Source organism: Canis lupus, chromosome 28 (assembly GCF_011100685.1).
Source record: "Canis lupus familiaris isolate Mischka breed German Shepherd chromosome 28, alternate assembly UU_Cfam_GSD_1.0, whole genome shotgun sequence".
In the NCBI taxonomy this organism is placed as follows: domain Eukaryota; kingdom Metazoa; phylum Chordata; class Mammalia; order Carnivora; family Canidae; genus Canis; species Canis lupus.
This window is the reverse complement of record NC_049249.1, coordinates 5,269,106-5,292,192: the sequence shown is the minus strand read 5'-3', so window position 1 is coordinate 5,292,192 and position 23,087 is coordinate 5,269,106.

Genomic DNA, 23,087 nt, shown 5'->3' with positions numbered 1-23,087 from the left:
TGATCAGAGGGGAAGATGACAGGACGGTAGTCCACAGGGATGTGGACTAATGTGAAAATAAAGTAAAGATATTTAGCCAAGAAGAGTGAGAGAGCAGCTGTATGGTGCCAAGGTCTGGGGAAATGGGGAAGGAGGTAGGAGAGTATAGTTGTGGGTTATAGGTGGTAGTTTTAAGATGTTTAATCAGTATGGAATACCTCTCTAATTACATTTACTTGTTATGTTAGACTGGTTTTTGGACTGCAGTGCTATGAAGAGACCAGATCACATAAGATGCCAGGGTTTTGTGTTTTGGTTTTGGTTTCCAGACTTTTTTTTTTTTTTTTTTTTTTTTTTTTAGGATTTCATTTCTTGCCTGTGATTTTGTACTTAGTTCTAATTCTCAGCTACACTTCCAATTAACAAAATCAACACAGATCTATATCAAGCATGCATTTTTGCCATGTCTGCCTGACCTGGACCCAGGATGTAAGGGAGTAGGCTTTAATTAGACGTGAGTCATTATGGTTCTTGGAACGTAAGTACCAAGGCAGTGGGAAGTATGCACAGTTGAAGACAGGATCCTGTAGGCAAACAGACTTGCACAACATATCAAATTGTAAATTGGAAAGGAGTATCATTTTTATTTTGAACTCCATGGATCTTTAGTTTCATAGGCTAGTAGAGTCTTTTTTAGGATGGCAAGAGGAGGCCAACAGCAGACTTTGGAATGGCTGTATGCTCTGCTTCTCCAGTGAAACCAGTTTCCTTGAGGATTGGACTATTCCTGGGGAACTTCAGGGACACAGGCCTTATTGAAGATAAATAAATTTTTAGGAAGAACCAAGCCAGGGGACAGAGAAAAGCCCTTTGAGTCATGGCTTAAAGATGTTATTACTACGTTACTGGGATGTGAAATCTTCAGAGGCAGAGATGGATTCATGCCAGCTGAGAGACCATCTGCCTTCGAGGCTGTTCCCAGCCACAGAGACAGCCGTCCCCAGAGAGAACGCCACACTTCTTAGAGCAAGGGTGTGGTCGGCAGGTAGTGGCTGGGACTGACAACACGAATTCACCACCAGGTATCAGGAGATAGGGCAAAATTGCTATGACTAAGTGTTCAGAGTGGAGGAACTCCAAGAATGAATTCTCTCTCAGGGCTGTAAAATGATGCACAGAGTATCAAAACCAAAACCCAAACCGACAACCAAAAAAAGGGCTGGAGCAAATAGTAGGAGGAAATTTAAGTCCAGATTCACTAAGCAATTTTGTAATTAATGATAACCTAAAGGGATTCCCAGAATTCTCTCTGTAAGTGAAGCTAATTAGAGCCCAGAGTTGGAAGAATGAGTTCATGTCTGTGCTTTCAGAATGAGGCAGAATATTGGCGCTTTGCTCGGTGATGCCAGGAGTCCTCAGGCAGCCAGGATGCTGCAGGGAATCAGGCCTCTTGGACAGACCTTCCCTCCTTGAGCAAGGCCTTAGCTAAGTGCAGTAAGAAAGCTCCTTCGTCTCAATTTGGGGACAGACTCCTGAAAGCCTGGAGGCTGAATGTGAAGACTTACTTCCAGTGAAACTGGGTTGCTGTAATCACTGCCTTGTATTTCCTCCCCTGCATGGGAGAGTGCTCTCAATCACTGTGCCCAGGCTGTCTGCAATTCTAACAGCTGGAGAGATCTCTGCCTTCAGTTAGAGCAGCGATAAAACAACTAAGCCTTTGGTTTACAAGAGGTAGAGAAATTAGGAAATACATCACATTTCCAGGGTCACAGACTTTTGAGAGGAGAAAATTGAAACCTTCAACTACCATTCTACCTGCAGGAAACTCTCCATTCCCTGAACACCAAGACTGCAAGAAGGGACATAATGGAACATCAGAAGTCTGTTTCTCATGGGTTTCCATAGGCTTACTCCTCAGAGAGGTGGTGGAGGGTCAGGGAAGATAGAGTGACTGAGTCCTCCTGCTATTCACTCATGATAAATCCCAGCCCTCTGATAGCAGGAGAAATCATGATGGACTGGCAAAGTGGATGTGAGAAGTTGGGGAGAGAAAAACAATAATGAGCAAGGATGTTCTGGGCAATTTCTAGGGTTAGACAAATGAGAATCCATAGGCATCGAAGTTAGAGTAGAGATTTAAAAAAAAGGGATTTGATCTTGGTTCTTCAGGTTATGGATTGGATCTGTTAATGTTCTTTGAAAATCACAGTGGAGGCATTTAAAATTACTTTTCGTTCCTGGTTTATGCCTTGAATGTAACTCTGGTTCAAACCTTGAGTTCCCATAAAAGCTAGAATCTATTATGCTTTACTCATTGACTTAGTTTAGGCTGCTATAAGAGAATACGTCTGGCTGGGTGGCTTATAAACAATACACATTTATTTCTCACAGTCTGGAGGCTGGGAAGTCCAAGATCAAGGAGCTGACAGACTCAGCATCTCGTGATGATCCTCTGTCCTCACATGACGGAAGGGGACACGAGAACTCACTAGGGTTTCTTTACTCAGGACCCAAATCCCATTCACGAGGGCTCTATTCTCATGACCTAATCACCTCCCAGAGGCCTACTTTCTAATAAATATCACCACATCACAGATTAGGATTTCAGCATATAAATTGTGAAGCGACACAAACATTCAGTCTATGGTAGTCACAGAAAATGCAGATAAGTATTACACCTATATTTTTTTCAGGTAGAAAATAAAAAAGCAGCTAATACCACATCAGTGATTAATCTGAGGTTCTACCGATATTTACTAGGGGCAAGGAACATTCAATCTTTGTCTCTCGATGTTTCTTTCAGATACTATTGTGTGTGTATGTGTGCGTGATGACTGTATTAAGTACATGTGAGAACTTAAAAATATAGCCTAGACTTTCGTGAATGACAATTCTTTGTTTTTTCCAATGTACGCTGTGCATTCTTAGTGGACTAGAGCCATATAAAACTCTTCCTACTTTGATTGCTTCTCTGATTTCCCCAAGCTGGCCTTGCCATGCTCTCTCGCCCATGTCACTTGTCAATATCATATTTTTCCTTTACTCACTTTGCCTTTCCTCCTCTCAGCTCTTCTTCTCACTTTTTTCTCATCTTTCATTTCCCAGTCCCATATGTCAATTGAGCCCTAAAGGATAGCAAATTCAATTTTTAAAGGAGTTGCAAGAAGCAGAGCCTGATTCTGTCAGGTTCAATCAGAGAAGCCAATCCTATGAGTTGTGGAATAGGGGAGTGTTTATAGGAATTCTACTGTGTGTAGCTGTGGGAGGAGCTGGAGGCCCAGAGCCAGGTCACTAATCAGCTCTGCTAAAGCATGGGTGGGGAGGGAGAAGCCAGAGGCTGCAGGGAAATCTGTGAAGCCAGGCATGTCTACTGCTGGGCACAGACAGAGGCTAGTGGCAGGATCACTTGAGGGCTGATGCCTCCGTCTCCAGGGGTGAGGCTGGACCCACTGTTGTCACCAGGGCGGCCAGTGAGGAAGAAGAGTAGGACTCAGGATAGGGAAGGGCAAGTGCAAGCTGGAGCCCATCAGCATCCTGCTTCTGTCTCTCACTGCGGGGTGAGTGAGAATCAGCTTGAATCTGCCAATGCTTCTGTGTTTCTCAATCCATCGAACCAGGCTAACCTTCAGAAGTCATGAGTCTCATTTCTTGTCTCCCTCCAAATATTACACAAATGTCTCCCCTTGGCCAATTCTGATCTGGAACTGTGCAGGAAAGGGAGGGTGGTTCAGCTTATAATAGAAAGCTACCACAGAAACTAAGCATGCTTGTAACATAAATTTCCTCAACTCTATAGGACAAGCGAATTTGTAAATGCCAGCTAAGCACAATTGTCTTTCCCTCTTGGGGTCAGAGTCCCCGACAGCCATAGAGATGTCATGAGATCATCTGTTATATTCATTTTAGTTTCTCAAAATTACTTGGTCATGACACTGTATTAGACAAAACAGAGAAAAGAGACGTAGTTGCTTCTTTAGCGCTAATCATCAGGGAAGGTATCATGATCTATTTAATGGTATTTATTTAATGGTAAATTTACCATTCGGAAAGTTATGAACAGCACATCTTCTCTGGAACTTTTTAGGCATAATCATGGTATTACTAGAATGTGATTTTTCTAGGTTGACTGTACCTCTGTCTTCCACACAGTGCCACAAACAGGAAATACAGGTGAGGGATCAGTTGGGATGAGAAAAGAATTTCTATTTACATACGTAATGCCTGTCCTTCATCCCACTCAAGACTGATCGAGGAAAGTACCATGTCACCACATGGGTGAAGATAAGAGAAGACATTGATCAGAAGGGTCCACTGATGCTGCCATCCTAAAAGCCCTCCAATGAGACACAAGTGGTCCTCTGCACAGAGTTACCTGACTAGTGGTATGGAGACTATGGGGGAGGGTGTGGTATGGTAGCAGTGAAAGGCACACAGGGTAAAGGGCACTTGCCACCATCCCCACTACCCAAGGATGTTGTAGACCAGAGATGGTACCAGTCAGAACACAGATGGGTGAGGCCAACACAGGAGTCTACCTATGTAGCTCAAACCCAAAGGTCGGCCCTGGAGCTTTCAAGAGCACACAGCCCTGAACTTATCCTTCTAGTGGCCCATTTTCATGCCATCATGCCAAAGAAGTACTCTTCTAGTAGCAAGAAGTACTCTGCTAGTAGCAAGAGGGAATCAGAACCAGCCACAGGTCCAGGACAACCCCACATCCTGAGTCCCTTTCTTGGGGGGATAGCCAGTCAACCTAATAGGTTGGAGAGCACTGTGAAGGGAATAAAAAAGGACCTGGGCCCACATGGGCTGCAAACTGACCTCAAGGTGCCTCTTCCAGGTGGTATCTAGTCCCAGGATTTCCAGGAAGCAGGGTTTAGAAAATTTCAAGAAGGGCGTGCCATGAAGTGTTGTAGGCCACCTGAAGCCTGAACACAGGTCAGGGCTGATGTTTGCCTGTCTACGGGCAGAAATGAAGGTAAATCAGGACCAGCATTTGTAATGCTATGCTCAGGAAGTTAAATTTTATCTGTAACTTTGTGCTTCCAACATGTATAACTTTTCTATACAAGGCTATTATTAGGTAATTTTTTTTAATTATGGTAAAATAAATGGGAAACACTGGACTTCTGATGGTCTTTACTGCATTAATACGAATTCTGTTCTATCAAAAACAGACTGTACACCCTTTTGTACCTTTATCTTAAAAGATAACCCATGAAATCTTTAAGCTCTTACAAACTATATTCCTTAATTATTATTCTACAGAACACACTTTGGAAAAAGCTACAACAGACATGAAAAGTCATTGCAAGGGTTCCATGCAGAACAGATCTTCATTTTAGAAAAATCATTTACAGTGACAGGAAAGTGGATGGTTAGAGGGTAGAAGGGGAAAGATCAAGAGCAGAGGTTAAGCAGTTACTGCAAAAATTAGTTGAGCAATGATAAGGTCTGAATTAAGCCAGTACTAGTACAGTGCAGTCACACAATAAACACAGGTTTCTTAGGTAATAAACGCTATGAACCTGGCTAAAAACAACCAAATAGGGACAAGAGTCATTTAATTATTTTGGACTATTGAGTATACCACAACAATAGTCAACTCCAGACTGAATGTGAACTATTTCCTTGGAGTCTTAGTTATTTATTTATTTTTTAAAGATTTTATCCATTTATTCATTAGAGATACACAGAGAGAAGCCGAGACAGAGACAAAGGGAGAGAGGCAGGCTCCCTTTGGGAGCCTGATGTGGGACTTGATCCCACGGCCCAGGGATCATGCCCTGAGCCAAAGGCAGATGCTCAACCACTAAGCCACCCAGGCATCCCTGGAGTCTTAATTATGAAGTACATTTTTTTTTTTCATGACCAACTAGCTCCTCTGAGTAGGATTCTCCTATTTAAGGATTTGCATTTTCTAGAAGACATTGCTTTTAAACAAAAGTCAATCACTTCATCTAGGACCCAATCTATTCCACTGCTGCAGGGAAAACTGACCACATTGGACTTACTGAGACGGTATGAGAGGTTCTGATGTGACAATTTCGTAAGGTAATCTCAAGGGTAATTTTGACCACATGTGATTGTTCTTTTTTGAAGAGGACTTTGGTGTCCCATTCTTATGTAGGTGGTGACCACATTCACAGATAGCACAAGACAGCACATGTCAACCCTTTGTCTTGAAATTTATCATGTACTTCTATGCTTCAACCATAAGTAAGCAAATCTACATCCTTTTAGGGGATGGAGAGTCCGGGAAATCTCTGGACAAAGATAGAAACACAATAGGAATTAGAAGCTGAAAAGGGCTAGGATTTCATAGATCTTCTGGGAAAATCTAAATTGTTGAGTTTTTGATAATGAAACTGAACTTCAGAGAGCAAAACTGACCAGGCTTGACCCAAGATGGCAGAGTTGAGATGTAAACACACATCATCTTAGCCTTTTTAAAACTTTTCATCTCTACTGACTGCAAATCTCTTAGAATACCCTAGTAAAAGGCTTTTATGAAAAAAGTGTTATTCCCCTTAATTTCAAATGGCATGGAAACCTTAGCTGTCTGGAATCACAGGGTACAAAAGTATATCACCTTCCTGTATATCCCTATATTTCTAAATATCTAACTTTGGGCTTCTACATAATAGAAAAATTCAATATAAACAGAAAACATCTGTATTTCGAGAATTTTTTAATGATTGTACTTTTCTAGAAATTTATCAGAACTATTCATTCTACCTCTAAAGCAGAAAAAGAATATTTGCAACTCCAGACACATGTATACACTCACTTCAGCATACATACCAGGAGTCAAATTCTCAGTACTGCAGTGCCTTTTTTGCCAACAACCTATCTGAATATTTAATTGTAGCTGGCTGGAATCCCAAGGTTTTTTGAGCCCTGGCTGATACAACTGTAGAGCATTCCTCAATCTTCTACAACAAGAGCTCCTGATGAAGCCTAAGAAGAAATAGAACGAGGCCTAAGTAGTCTCTGGGCTGGAGAGAGGAACAGGTCCCTCGCTGATGTTGGCTTGACCAGCCAGGTCGACACAGTTTCCACATCCCTTCTGAAGACAGGTGTCCATTCTGGGAAACTGAGGAACAGTAGAGCCACAGCTGCTATGGTCTGGGAAAGACAGTGTCCTTCAGAGTGCTGTGATGTTAGATGTGATGGATGGAAGGTAGGACCACGCCTATGGCAGAGGAGTCAAAAGGGACAGGAAAATAACTGCTGTTTAAAAGCTGGTGAGGACAGTGTGGCAGCACCAGCAATGCTGAGCCTGTCCCCTGCAGACACCCAGAGGCCCACAAAGGTGATCTGCAGAGGAACAAGGTTCCAGGGCCACCATGTGGTATGAACATCAAAAGAACAAAACTGAGCAAATTCCCTCCTTCCTAGAAGGTCTGGAGTGTGGTGAAAATATACCCAAACAAAGGAAGTTATAGAACAACAGAGCATCATTCCAACTATGTTTTAAAAATATGTGTTTATATATTTGCATGTATGTGTGTGAGTGCACATACACACATATACAGAGATATGTCCATGTGGGCATAGGGAAGTATGTGAAAGCACACCAGGTTGGCCAAATTGTTTACTATACTCATCTCTTTTGTCAAGTAAGACAGGTGGAGGAGGGTACTCTCTCATCTTAGTTATGCACCTGAAGATTTGAAATTGATTGTAGTAGTGTCAGATTTTACTTCAAGTGTCTGTCCATATATATATATTTGTGGCTGCAATTAGCTGTGGAAATTTGAAAAAAAAGTCTTGACATTTGTTGTCTTTATTTTCCAACTGTCAAAAGGGCACACCCCTCTGAGCAGGCAGAGAGATGAATTTGAGTGAGCTGACACTTCTCAGAGCATTCTGGAGGTGGGAAATCAAGATGATATAAGAATGGCCTTTTTCTTTTATTTTTGTTGAGAAACCAAGAATATACATGCAGGATCGAATTCCAGAAGGTGGAGGAAAGCTTTCTCTTTGCATATTTCCCATCAATCTGTGCTTCTGAAGGCCCTATTTTGGTGACAGTCGGTGTGGATTTGGTCATGCCAAAGAACACTTTTTTCATGTTTTCACCATAGGCTGCTCACTTCTCTCCTCTAGCCTGAACTCAGGAGAGCTTATTAACATGGTTAGCTGAGAGATGGCCAAAATAGATTTTTCCCTTGACTTCTTTGTCTTTTTGCTTCAGATGACAGCCCAGACAAGCAAGAGAAATGAGAACATACTAATTAAAAAGATAAAACTGGGCTTTTACTCTTTCACTTATAAACTTTGGCGCCAAGTAACAGTAAGTATGCAATAGGAAAAAACTGATCTTCTAACCATAACAGATCAGTCATTAAAACACATACCAAAGTTTTATAAATGAAGCTTGAGTTTTATTCCCAACATTCCCACTAATTTTTGCTGGCTAGAATTCTTATACTCCAGCCCCTAGTAATAATCTGGCAGAGCATTAGCTTTCAAATTTAGCGTATATGGGAATAATTCAGAGTGCCTCCTTAAAATGTAGATTCCTGAGACTTGCCCATAATTAAGTCGGATTTAGCTTAGGTCTGGAGTGCATCCCAGGAATCTGCACTTTTAACCTGTATCCCAGATGATTCTAATGCAGGTAATCTAAAAACTGAGGTTCTACTGCAGTGGCTTAGGGGATCTAGCATAGGATACAAATCATAATCATCACTTAAGAAATAGCCTTAGATATATTGAGCATTCATTATTTTAACAAAAATACATTGAATGCATCCATATTCTAAGCACTAGGTAGTAAGGATACTAACATAAGGCAGCTGCTATCCTCAAGGAGTTTATGGAATCTTTTAGGAGCCGAATTTTGGCTGCCTTTTCCCCATGTACCATGTGACCAACTGATACACTGTTTTGCCCTTACTCTTAGTATCATCACAAGGGCAAAAGGTTCTTCAAACAGTTTCATGTTTTGGGCAGAAATGCTATCTAAATGACAGCAGAGGAACCACGGTCTATAGATACCTTCCAATGCAAGCTTTTTTATTTGGTGGTAAAAGGAGGTTGGCAAGGAGTGTTTATGTAACAGGGAAGTACCCTTTCTGGTTGGCAGAATTCTTCAATAGGTAAGTCTTTTTTTAATTTTTTATTTATTTATTTATGAGAGACACAGAGCACGAGAGAGAGGCAGAGACACAGGCAGAGGGAGAAGCAGGCTCCATGCAGGGAGCCCGACGTGGGACTCGATCCCGGGTCTCCATGATCAGGCCGTGGGCGGAAGGCAGGCGCTAAACCGCTGAGCCGCTGAGCCACCCGGGCTGCCCCGATAGGTAAGTCTTAATGGAAAGTTTAACCGTTTGGATGGTCACGCCTGGCACTTTGAATCTGAAGACTTGGTGCAAAGATAGAAGGTCTGTCATGATAATATTCATTACAGAGACTGTAGAGAGTGTCCAGCAGCTGTGTTGAGGATTAAGACACAGCAGCAGTGACTGGACCGTGTTGTACAACGTCTGGCAGCACCATAACCAGACTGTTTCTGGGTGTGAGGTAACCTCCTTCAGTTCCAGCCCACTCTCCATGACTTGCTGATCACACTTCTATTGATTCTTTCCAATAAACTTAGCTTCTACTTTAATTGGCCAGGTCAGTTTTTTTTTTTTTAATAATAAATTTATTTTTTATTGGTGTTCAATTTGCCAACATACAGAATAACACCCAGTGCTCATGCCAGGTCAGTTTTTATCCCTTACAATCCAGAACCCCCTGACTGACACCACAACTAGTACCAACTAGGAGGTAACAAAAAACACATCCTCAAAGAAATGGCAGAGGAAAGACCAGAGATCGCATATAGAGACAATGTTGACTAGAAGTTAAAGAGAATCCCATCAACACAGGAATCTGAAAGACCCCAGAATATAATGATAAAACAGCCAATTAAGCTACCACTATTCTTTACCTGGAAGGAAATGCCAGAAGTAGTCAGTCTTTCTGGGATCAAGTTGTCACTTCCATAGAAAAGTGAAAGGAATATGAACGTCAAGGACTATTAAGTTTGATGTTGGCCTATCATTTTACTGGACAGCTCCCACAAACAACAACAGCAACAACAAAACAGTTCCCCAAATTCTCAAAGACACTGAAAGAAATTCAGGGACTGCTTCTGACCAAGCTAAAATAATTTTATATATTGATCAGGATGCCTCAGAAAATTATCATCTGTTGAATTCACTGTCATTGTTCTAAGGCTGGTATAGTCCTGGGAATATACAGGAGGTCTGGGAAAGCTGAGAGTACCCCGATTCCTCACCTCTCACTGCCTCTGCCCCCCTCCTTCCAATCAATGGGGCCATCCTTCCTTCCCTGAAGACATGGCCTTCCTTCACCTAAGGGAGTTACCTTCCCAAAGGAGCTAGTTTTTCTCATGTTTCACTCTTATCCTCTTTGTTTCCAGGGTCAAATCAGAAAAGAAAAGGAAAGCTTATATGCAAACGTCTCTGGTACTCTGCTAATGTGTATCTGCTAGAATCTTTAGCATACATGTGGAAATGGGTTCTAAGAGAGACTGGTCAATGGTGGATCAACCTAAATTTTTATTGTGGGTACCAGAAATTCTACATGAAGCAAGCTAGTCAAACAACTGAAAGTAGCTTTATATCCTTACTCAGCTGGTTAATGAAATCCTAAATAATATATGATGTCCATATAATATTAATGTGAAATGCCAGTAGTTCTTTGGACTAAGGTAGAGAAAGGAATCCAGATTGAAAATTAAAGATTTGGAGTACTGTTAACTTGTACTATCTGACCAATCATATTCATCTCCCTAGTTAAGCTCCCCCAAAGGCCCAGAAATTAGCCATTTTATCAACACCCTGAGAAGTACAATGGCAAGGGAATTATCAGCAGGGAACTGTTCTTTGGAAGATAAAAGGAATATTGGAAAAAAAAAAAAAAAAAAAAAAAAAAAAAAAAAAAAAAAGGAATATTGGTGAGAGCTACTAAAGATGAAATGAGCACCTTGATTTCAATGTAGATGAGAATTCTAAGGTGAACAAAAATAAGTAAAGTGTAATCACAACAGGCATGGCTACATATATGCCATTTGGCATAAATCTGCCATCATAATCAGAATACTCTAACCCACTGTTAAACAATTTTTATTTGGTCATTGGATACATGGGTCTAAAACAGCTGTGGGCTCTGCTAAGGTCCTACTCACGTTATATTAACAAAAACAGAAACCCAACAAACTTCAAAGCCAGTGGACAGAGATCTGATTGGGGACTCCAAGACACTTCCAGCCGTTTTTCCATTTCTCTGACCTGAGTCAGTTCATGGAATCAAAGCTCTTGGAAAGTGAAAATGATATTGAGGAAAGACCATAGGGAGTGGAAAGGCATTTAGAAGGAAAAATAGACCAACTTTGGTATGTTGGGAGACACATATGTTGAAGGATATGAGACTTTGAGGTTATATTTTTATACATATTAACCAAAAATATTTTGGTTGTTTCTTTGCAAATTATCATACAAATGTTTGACATTTGGCATTAATATTTTAAACTTTTCCAAATTTTTAAAAAGCACTTCAAAGGATGTTTTCTATTTAACTCCACAAAACTTGAAGACAAGCACATGATGCAGTAGAATATCTACACAATGGCCATTCTTTCTTTATCCATTTCATTATTTACCAGAAATGACCTTGTCTATGACTTGGTAATTTAGAGTTTTGTTTTTTGAATGTGTGTTTACCTAACTCACATTTCCAAAGATTTTTTTAAAATGTCGGATGAGCCTGCATTACTATCAGATTCTTACCTATCTAATCAGATGGAATGTTTCTCTTTTGCATTTGGAGAAAATGTTAATTAACACATTAGGAATGTATTTGGTACATTTGGTTGCAAATGCAAACAGTCTAATCTTCTATTCAATAGCGCCTTTTGTCTGAATCATTCAAGTGAGTAACAGGTTGCACTGAGACATCACCAAAATGATTCAGTTATCCTAAAAGTCTTCCTTTTGTTTTTCTGGGAAGAGTTATGTATTATGAATTACTCAAACTGCATTTTCATTTCATCACCATGGTAACTACTATGGCAGTACTTGAAGGGATGGCCATGTTAATTACTTCACTGAACAAGAGATTCTGGCCAAATTTTCTGTAAACTTAGCAGAGAATATTAAATATATCCATAGGAGCTAAACATCATCAGAGGTTTTGTACTCTGAGCTTTTTTTTAAATGTTTTAACTATTTATTTTATTTTATTTTATTTGTGTTCAATTTACCAACATACAGAATAACCCCCAGTGCCCGTCACCCATTCACTCCCACCCCCCGCCCTCCTCCCCTTCTACCACCCCTAGTTCGGTTCCCAGAGTTAGCAGTCTTTACGTTCCATCTCCCTTTCTGATATTTCCCACACATTTCTTCTCCCTTCCCTTCTATTCCCTTTCACTATTATTTATATTCCCCAAATGAATGAGAACATATAATGTTTGTCCTTCTCCGACTGACAGATCTGGGCTTTATATTGATGTTGGAGGAACACCAATGAAGAGGATGAGGTACAGGGAGATGGCTGGACCTAGCTTTCCCCTTTGGGTTCCATTCTCCCTTGCCATTCAATTTATCCTTTCCCAGGGAGAGTAAAACTGGAGAGCAGAAGGTTATTTATCGAGATACCACCTCACACCAGTCAGAATGGCTAAAATTAACAATTCAGGAAACAACAAATGTTGGCAAGGATGCAGAGAAAGGGGAACCCTCTTACATTGTTGGTGGGAATGGAAGCTGGTTCAGCCACTCTGGAAAACACTATGGAGGTTCCTAAAAAAGTTAAAAATAGAGCTACCCTCTGGCCAGCAATCACACTACTAGGTATTTACTCCAAAGATACAAATGCAGGGATCCAAAGGAGCACCTGCACCCCAATGTTTATAACAGCAATGTCCACAATAGCCAAACTATGGAAAGAGCCTAGACGTCCATCAACAGATGAATGGATAAAGATGTGGTGTATATACACAATGAAATATTACTCAGCCATCATAAAAAAATTAAATCTTGCCATTTGCAACAACATGGATGGAACTAGAGAGTATTATGCTAAGCAAAATAATTCAATTAGAGAAAGAATTATCATACAATTTCACTCATATGTGGAATTTAAAAACAAAACAGGAGCATAGGAGAAGGAAGGGAAAAATAAAACAAGATGAAATCAAAGAGAGAGACAAACCATAAAAGACTCTTAATCATAGGAAACAAACTGAGGGCTGCTGGAGAGGAGGGAGATGGGAGGTGGGGTAACTGGGTGATGGGAATTAAGGAGGACACATGATGTAATGAGTACTGGGTGTTATAGAAGACTGATGAATCACTGAACTCTATCTTTGAAATTAATAATATACTATATGTTAATTAATTGAATTTAAATTGAAAAAAAGAAAGTTATTTATCAAGTGCTAGTGGCTTTCACTGTATGATCTCATTTAATCTTTCTGAGAGTTCTATGGGGTGAGTACTATTGTCTTTCCTCATGACAGATAAGACGACCAAAGCTCAGAGCATTCATCTAATAAGCAGTAGTGACGTTTTTCTTAAGATAACATGGACCAAACCTTACAAATAGAATTACTGAAGTTGAGATTTATTTTTTAAAAAGATTTCATTTATTTATTCATGAGAGACACAGGCAGAGACACAGGCAGAGACACAGGCAGAGGGACAAGCAGGCTCCATGCAGGGAGCCCGATATGGGACTTGATCCTGGGACCCCAGGATCAGGCCCTGAGCTGAAGGCAGGCACTAAACCACTGAACCACCCAGGGATCCCCTGAAGCCGAGATTTAAAACAAGTCCTTCTGGGGGCACCTGGGTGGCTCAGTCAGTTTAAGTGTCTACCTTCAGCTCAGGTCATGGGATTGAGTCCCAGAGTGACTCCCTGCTCAACATGGAACCTGTTTTTCCTTCTCCCTTTCCCTCTGTCCCTTCTTTTGCTCCCTCTTGCTCTATGTCAAATAAATAAGTGTATAAAACAAATAACAAAACTAGTCCTTCTGATTTGGGACCCCATGCTTTTTATATTATATGATACTATCTCCAGGAAGCACTGAGTTGTAGTGTATCTTTGCCACTCTGAAGACTTGCCTGACAATAGCAAGGAAAATTACATGAATGTGTGTGTGAGAGACAGACAGATGGACAAACAGAGTTATGGCTCGGTGTTTTTTTTTTTTGGGGGGGGGGATATTTCCATATCCATGGTCAGAAAGGGGTTTAGATTGTACTTTACAAGGAAGCAGAATACAAGGTAAAATGTCATCTAATATGTGAAAGCCCCTTTTCCAAAAGAATATCCTTTTCTCCACCTTTCAGGAGCACCACAGCCCTAAATGCAATGAGACCCAAAGGTTAAACTGCAAACAAAAATGCAACTCGAGGAGTTAATTCCACATGATAAATGACTCATAAAAGTTCTTCTCCTTTCTCAAGATTTGTGCTCCTAGGGCAGTGAGGCCACTGGGACTAAAGAGACAGGGAGCAGACTGTGCCACCCGAAAACATGCCTCTTTGGCATAAGGATTATCTTAGGCTGATTAGTTTTAAGAAATAGCAGCAAAAGAGAAGCTCTGAAATTAACAAGTTCCATTTGTGGGGAAAACCTTTATGTTTATAAAGGAGTTCTCCATTTGTGAGAGCATCTCCTCTCTGTACAGAAGAGGATTAAATCTCTAGAAACTCTTGTCAATGAAGAAGGAAACAACATAAATCTGCAAAATAATCTTACCCTCATTTACTATACTTTCCTGATAGCCTCCCATCATTGGCACCCCACCTCCCAATATTTTCTTTTTGTCTTTAGCTGAGAGGATATTTAAGGTGGTGGTTCGGGCCATTAGAGGTAGTTGCTCAGTTTTCCTGCATCTCTCCTTGTAAACAACTTATTTTTCTATGTTAATATTTTATTATATTGGGGTGGGGACAAGTGGCCTCAGCCTAGAACCTAGAAGGATGGAGGGAAAAGTTTTCTTTCCCTTTAAAAGGTTAGACTTGGAACTCAAAATGAAAGGCTGAAGGTCATTTTGTAACTGTCTGTCCTGAAATGGTGCTCCGAGAAAAGAAGGGAGGCATTTCTACAGTATTGCTCTCCAACCCACCATATCATGTCACACACAGTGCAGTAGGTGTGAGGCTTCCATGGTGAGCAAAATCAAACATGGCCTCTGCAGTCATGGATCTAGCAATCCTGGGATAGAGACTGGCAATAAAATAATAAGGTGATCTCAGAAATAAATGTAAAATTGCAAGCCTCTGTGAAAGAAAGCTTGAGGTCCTGTGAAAAGAAGTAATATTGGGACTGGGGAGGGAGGGGGTCAGGGAAGGCTGTCTCTAAAGTAGAATCTCAGTGGATATCTACATCTGTCATTTTTTCCTTAAGCTAGCTTCTTTGTATGTATTCTCCATCTCTATAAGTGACTACATAATCTACCTGTTTCCCAAAAAATAAGAAAATAAGGAAGTTAGCTTTGATTTCTTTTTCTCCCTCATTCTCTACTCAATCATGAGATCCTATCTCTCTATATTTAAAGTTTTTTTCTTTGAATATAGAGAATATATTATAATATAATATATTATATTATATAATGGGCAACCCTTCTCCATCCCACCAAACAACATCTTCATGTGAAATAACTCAACAGCCTCCTAATTTTTTCTGCCTCAGCTCTCTTGTCCTCCTCTTGGCCCTGCCAGTTACAATCCATTCTCCACAATGCAGCAAAAGTGATCTCTCAGAAATACCAAGGTAACAGAGTCACCCTCCTATGTTAAATCTCTTGGGAACTTCTTTTTTTTTTTTCTCTCTCTCTCTCGGGAACTTCTCATTGTCATTAGGATGAAGTATGAACATCTTAACATGGCTTATAAGACCCTTCAGGATCTGCTTCTGCTCATTTCTGCAGCCTCTTCTCTTTCTGCTTGCATCATACCCTCTGGTTATCTTTAATTTCTCTCTGTGCCTGGAATCCACTCTCTTCTCCTTTTCTACCATCCTATTCATCGACCTCAAACACTTTTTCTCCTTCCTTCTCCTTGTCTCTTTTATACTTGGATATCTTCCACAGATCTCCAGGTCATAGGCTCTCTCTGATATCCCTTTCTCTATGTAAACCTAAGGCCCCAAACTGGGTGAAGGCCCACATAGCACTAATCACACTGGAAAATTGTCAGTTTTCACTTTGTCTGAATCCCTTACTATACTGTCACCTTCCTGACAGTAGGAGTCATATCTTTTCTTATCATAGCTCCAGTACTTGAACAATGCCAGGCTTGTTGTAATGGCTCACTAAATATTTGTTGGAAGAAGAACAAAGGAATGAAGAGAAAAAGAAAGGATGGAAGGGAGGAAGGAATCCTTAGAGATGGCTCATTGTTCTTCCCTATTTAAATGACTTTGAAATGGTATGAATGATTTTACTCTTCTCCTTAAAGCAGCATGATACAATTAATTTCTGCAGCAAGAGAGATGTTCTATATCTTCCCTAATAAACATGGGGCTATTGAGCATTTGAAATGTGCTCAGTGTGACTAAAAAAATGAATATTTAATATTTTATCTTAGATTTCAATTGTGTGGTTAGTAGCTACTAATGGACAGCACAGGCCTAGAAAAGCTACTGTCAGGGCCAACATCCCATGCCCAACTCCTCCCTCACCACTGCTGCCCCCCTGCTGCTCAATACTGTTTCATTCATAGCAATCTTCCTACAATTTTTAGGAATTCCTCTAAAATTCTCCTTTACATGTTAAAGTTCTCCTTTACATTTAGAAGTCAAATAAATGCAGTGGATAGAATGCCATTTACACTTCATTTTCAATCACCTTAATGAGGGTCATTTTGATCTCATAAATACTGATAAGTGATTTCTATCTACACAATCAAGAGCTGTATTTTCCAAAACACATGACATAATGATAAAACGGTTAAAATAAGCAAATAGCCTCTCAAACTATTATGCCAAATGTTCCAAATCAGCTAAAAAAAAAAAAAAAAAAAAAAAAAAAAAAAAAAAAAAAACTAACAAGGTTTAATTTGAACACTGCTCTTCATTCCTTTGGTGCACAGAGAAAACAGGCTGGAGAAGAGCAGAGGGCAGGTAAGGAGAAAAGCAAGAGACAGGCATGAAACAGAAGATGAGGAAATGATATTTGTGTCTTCACACAGAGCTAAGTGGCAATCATCCTACAATTATTTTCAGAGAACCAGGCCCTAGAGGTAAAACACTAGATTGGGAGTCAGAAGTCTTCCTTCACACCATACAGACTTGTTTGGGCAGGTAATATAACCTCTCCGAACTTCTGTATTTTTCTTTTCTAGATGGGGAAACTATACCTAGTCTCCTCACCTGGTTAGATTTTTGTAGCTTCACATGAAACAATACATGTCAAAAGAATATGCAGTGTAATTTATTATTACTGCTACACAAGAAGACAGAATTTTAAAATTTTGAAACTTTCAATAAAAACTTATGGATGGAAAATAAACAAAATATATTATTTATATTTCTTAACACCACACACCTACCTTCAGCCATTGAAATTTACCTGAAGACATGTATGTGTGTGTGTTGTGTGTGTACTTTTTCTTTTTCTAATCAGTACTTATTGCTGGGAAGTATCTGCTTCCACACTTGTCCTGGAGCTTGGAAATGCTGTATAACCTCATACCAAGGGCCAGATTATGTCTTGGCTGGGCTGGTGTAAAGGGAACTGACAGCACAGATTCAGAATTCAAAGCAGGATGATACCTAGAAAGAGAGTATGTCTTTGACTCTCTCCTTTCTCCCATTTCCCCTGTAAGTATCTACTTCAACTTCCATATTAGACTAATTTCTCCTTTTGAGTAGGTGCCTACTTATTCTGAAATGTTATAGTCCAGTACTTGCACCAGGGTTTTCTTTAGCTTTGAGAGATGTTATTCATTCAATAAGGTTAATTAAGCTTCCAGTATATGTCTAGCAATATACTGAATGATTCATAAAAGTGAAGGAAAAGCCCTCAAGACATTTACATTCTGGAGATGGAGCTTATATGCATAGATAGGGAATGATGAAATAGTACAGTAGAGCATACTAGGAAAAAAGACACTCTGCCCATATGTAATTTAAGCCCTTCGACTTTCTAATAAGCCCCCTCAGAACAGTATAATTGGAGCCACCCATTTTCAATGTCATTCCTGCTTTGAATAGAAAGAATATTGACATTCTATAGGTGAAAATTCAGTGTGCAAATTTCATTTTCAGAACAGACAAAACCAGGAGAAACTGAGAGCTTACACATTAATTACACATGGAGGATTCTATTAGATTAGGTCAGACTATGTGACTGCTACAGCCAACATATATTTCTAAGTTGATTTTAATGAAGTCTAATTATTCATCGTGTGGTATATATTGTGTGGGAAGGTTTGAACTAATTTCTGATGTATTTCCATGATAAGAATATAATTCCAATAGATTCATCTAGCCTTATTAAAACCTCTATACAGGGATCCCTGGGTGGCGCAGTGGTTTGGCGCCTGCCTTTGGCCCAGGGTGTGATCCTAGAGACCTGGGATCGAGTCCCACGTCGGGCTCCCGGTGCATGGAGCCTGCTTCTCCCTCTGCCTATGTCTCTGCCTCTCTCTCTCTGTGACTATCATAAATAAATAAATAAATAAATAAATAAATAAATAAATAAATAAATAAAATAAATAAAACCTCTATACATACACTGTGACCCAAATATTAGTGGTTTCCATAGGTCTGTACTAAAACTACATACATCAATGAACGGTGACCTGTGTATAAGCACACAGTTGCTTTCTGTGCTCAGTTACACAGTTATCCAACCACTCACCCATCAATCCACTGATTCAATGTGGAAGAAGTTTGGTACGGAGAAATAATAACAGGTGCTTAGAATTGGACACAGCTTTGAATTTAGACTCTAATATTAAATACTAATTATGTCTCTGCACATCAGTTTCTCACTGTAAAAGAGATGAATATCTATAACACCTAACCAATAAGTTACTATAGTATTATAGAATATTTGCTGTAGGGATAGTTCTTAAAGTTTAATTTTTAATTAACCAATCTTGACTTAGATTAAGAAAAGTAAAACAGCTAATAAAATTCTCCTTTACATGTTAAAGTTCTTCTTTAACCTTTTACTGAGGACCTTCTACTGAGGAACTCTTTCTGCAAAATACTGACATAACCACATATTCCCTATTAGAAGAAGAGACACACAAGCCATGGTAATTGTCAGGACTCAGAGAATGAATGAGTGTGCTGTTTTCCCACATCCTATGGATTGGAGATAATTTTAGACTGGTCAGGCATTCTGATTTCTACTGTGCCAACTCACGACATTCTAAACAAAGTGTTAAAAGCCAGGTCTCTATTTTCAAAAAACTTGTGAGGCACCATTGCTCTGGCAGAGCCACCAGGGAGTAAGGCTACCTCAGGGCATGTCTTTTTGTTCATCTGATACTTTGAGAACCAACTCAGACTTCTTGAAGGAGCAAAGTCATGAAAAAATGGGTTCAGTAATCCCCAAGAGGAGCCATCAACATTGGCTTTATGACCAGCTCTGTCCACTCTAAGAAAGCAAGAGGCAAATAATGCCATTTCTATATTTTTGCATGTGTCCAGAACCCAAGTAAATAGATCTTTGCTCAGTGTTAATACATACTTAACTCAGCCTAAATATGTGATGGACTCAGGAGAATAAAGACTGGTATATATAAGTGGCTTTGGTTAAACTCAGAAGTCATTTTTGGAAAAAAAAAAAAAAAAAAAGGATGTGCCTAGCAGAATGCCTGGTGTGGAGCAGGAATACAGCAGGTGATTAGTTTCATACTCCAAACTTTGACTGAGACCCTATTGTGTGCCAGGTGCCAACCATCCTTAACCAGATAAAACTAGGTCCCTGGAGAGCAGCATATAATTCAGTGCTGGAGGGATTCACTGACAAATATAAATAATGTGAGGGGTTCACTTGAAAATGGGCTGTTCTCAGGCATGTGAATGACAAGGCATTTATAAGACTTTAGTCCATAAATGAGTCCAAGTCTCATGCTTGACCCCAAGGTATGGTCAGGTCTCGGGATCACTCTCAGTAAAGCAGAGTTTGGTAGTCCAACAGTAATACAAATCCTGGTTTTGCTACCTTCGAAGTTGTTCCTATTGGTTCGTTTTTTCATCGAATATTTACAGAGTACCTACGACATGCTAGGTGCTCTGTAAACAGCATTAATAATAAAACAGATATTTATTTTATTCCTCAGGAGCTTATGATAAATAATAAGGAAATAAATAACTTAATAATTGGAAACAATTTACCAAGAACTCAAACAGGCTTTTGCAAATTATCATACAATCTATGGAGAAAGAAGTCAAGGGAACAGAGAGAAAATAGGGCAAACCTCCTTTAGGTGTTAGCGGAAGCCTTACTAGGAGCTAATGTCCACACCAGAGGCATGAAGACTGGGGAGAGAGGAGCAAGGTGTAAGGAGAGTGGGGGCAGGAGTGGCAGGAGAGCATTGTGGGGAGAAAGAAGAGCACATGCTAAGGCCCTGAGGTCAGGGCAAATTTGGCATGCTCCAGCTGTTGAAAGGGTTGGGTTTCGGTTGTTTTTGTTAAGGAGAAGTGCTGCACAAAATCCTCACTCAGAGCTCATTTCCACCCACTCTACAATGTTCTCTATCCAAGTCAAGTGAGAGTAACAGCAGTTACTAAAACATCAGAAGCATGCCCTCTCTCCCCTTGGACTACTCTCCCCCCATTCAGACAGACTGCTCTAGTGCCCCTGCTCCCTGAGCTCTGTAGGCTCTGCTCCTATCTCCACTGGAGTGCTTCTTGCCTGAATCCTCAGTCCCTTGCCTCTTTCAAACCCTTGCCTTCTCCACCCATCTCATCTAAAATCTCACCTTTCCAGGCCCTCCCACACCCACTTTATCTTTCTCTATTGCATTTATCCTCTTCTGAGAAGCTACGACATGATGACTCTGCTCAGTCTCTCTCGTCTAGCCTGTAAGCTCCATGAAGATAGGGATTTTCATCTGTTGGGTTTGCTGCTCTATCCCTAGCTTCCAGGACAGTACTGTAGGAGGCATTCAAAGACAATTTGTTGAAAGAATCTCTTCTACTCCTCACAAGCCAGCATGGATGACTAGGTCAAAGGGATGGTGAATTCATGCACATGAAGTTACAAAAATCATTTCAATGACAAATTAAAGCCTTGCATTGATGAAGTTGTATTTAGTTGTGACAATCTTTCCATCTCATGAAATGAAAATCAGTGACAATTTATTAAAGCCAGTAATTTTCCTTGCTGTTCATCATATATTATTTGCATTGTGACAATGTTACATCCATTGATTGCATTTCAATTTGAAAGTCAAACAGAATTGAAATAAAAGGTTTTCTGTGAGACTCAATTCTCTTTTTAATAATTGGATCTCTTGTCTTCTGGTATTGTTACATAAACTGTACATTGTAATGAATTATATATTCAAGGTATGAAGGGAAAGTGGTGTCAAAAGTATGTTTCATTTTGCTTTTTTAAATTCAAAAACCAGAATGTGATCAGGGAATTTTTTTTAGGGGCGGGGGGTTGTCTGTTTTTCCACACTAAGAGATAAAAATGCAAAATAGAACACAAAAAGAAACACTACTAGCCAGACTTTTTGCTAAACTGACAGTAATTCAAACTTTCCATTTTTGGTGCTTATTTGAACTTTATGTCTGCAGCCAGAAGCCTCTCAGGCTGTGGGCTAACTGAGAAACTATATACCAACACACTCCAGAATGTGTTTTCAAAGATAAGTAGCTAACTAAAAAGACCAGAGTCATTTTTCTTCTCCTGTTGAACTTCAGACTCCCCTCTCCATGAGAATGCCATGTTTTTCATCATCAGGCTAAAAATCCTTGGTTGCTATATTCTTTCTGGCTCTAGTTATGTCAAGTAGGATCATGGAAGTCCCCTTATAGAATGTAAATGGAGAAGTTAGGATACCAATCCAGGGAATACATGTAGGTGGGATCTTGAGTCAAGAGAATGAAAGAGTGAGGAAGCAGGATCTGCAGAAAGGGGCAGAGCAAGTGACCTCTGCCCTTGACCCCTGAGGCATTCCCACCATATGGGAGCCTGCAGGCACAGGATTTCCTGGACCCAATCTCTGTTGCTGACATTTCTGGTGCTTACAAAAAGATTCTAGGTGAATAAGGACAGTTCTAGTTTAGAAGGATAGAATACAGTGATCAGACAAGCCTTGATGGGCCCCAAATCAGGGAAAAACATCTTTTGGAACTATAACATCTGTCTTTCCAGGAAACTACTGGACTATACCAAAACAACAGAAACTGATCTATAAAGTTCTAATGCTGGCACAGCCTCACAACTTAATCAAAAACTTTGGCAACATGATGTTTCTGTATGTGTGACAATGTCTTTTTCCAGTGATATAAACACTGGTGGCACTAGTACCTCTACCTTGATATAAATTCTTCCCAAGTGATGCTCAGCTCAGTATCTCACAGATAGCAGTCCCTTGATACATGCCCACTGATCACAGGATAAGCAAATCAATGATCAACCAAGGAACATCCCTTTCTAGCAAACATTAGCATTTTATTCTGAAAAGCAAGTAATGAAGCTGTCTGAAAGTTGGCATTTTACAACCTGGCTTCTCTAAAGGCTTTTGATACAAAGGTTCTTAAAGAGGTTAAACATTACAAAACATTTTTAATTAAAAAAGAACAATTTAACCATAAAACAACTTTCTTCCAGTGCTAAATCATCAAATACTTTTAAGACACCATTTCTAATCTTGCAAACACAATGTAGGTTTTACTAAATAGCAGAGAAAGTTCATTGTACAAAGCTGCCTCTTTGCTAATTTTTCATATAGTAGCCTTCACATATAAGAACCAATGTGTCCACCTCTGTCCTCCCTTCCCCTGATCTACATCCCATAGGGGTGAAGGTAGCACTCTGGAGCAGGGATAAAGGAGACTTAGCCCTGGCCAGGCCACCCTGTCTTTGGATAAATCACTCAGTATCTCTG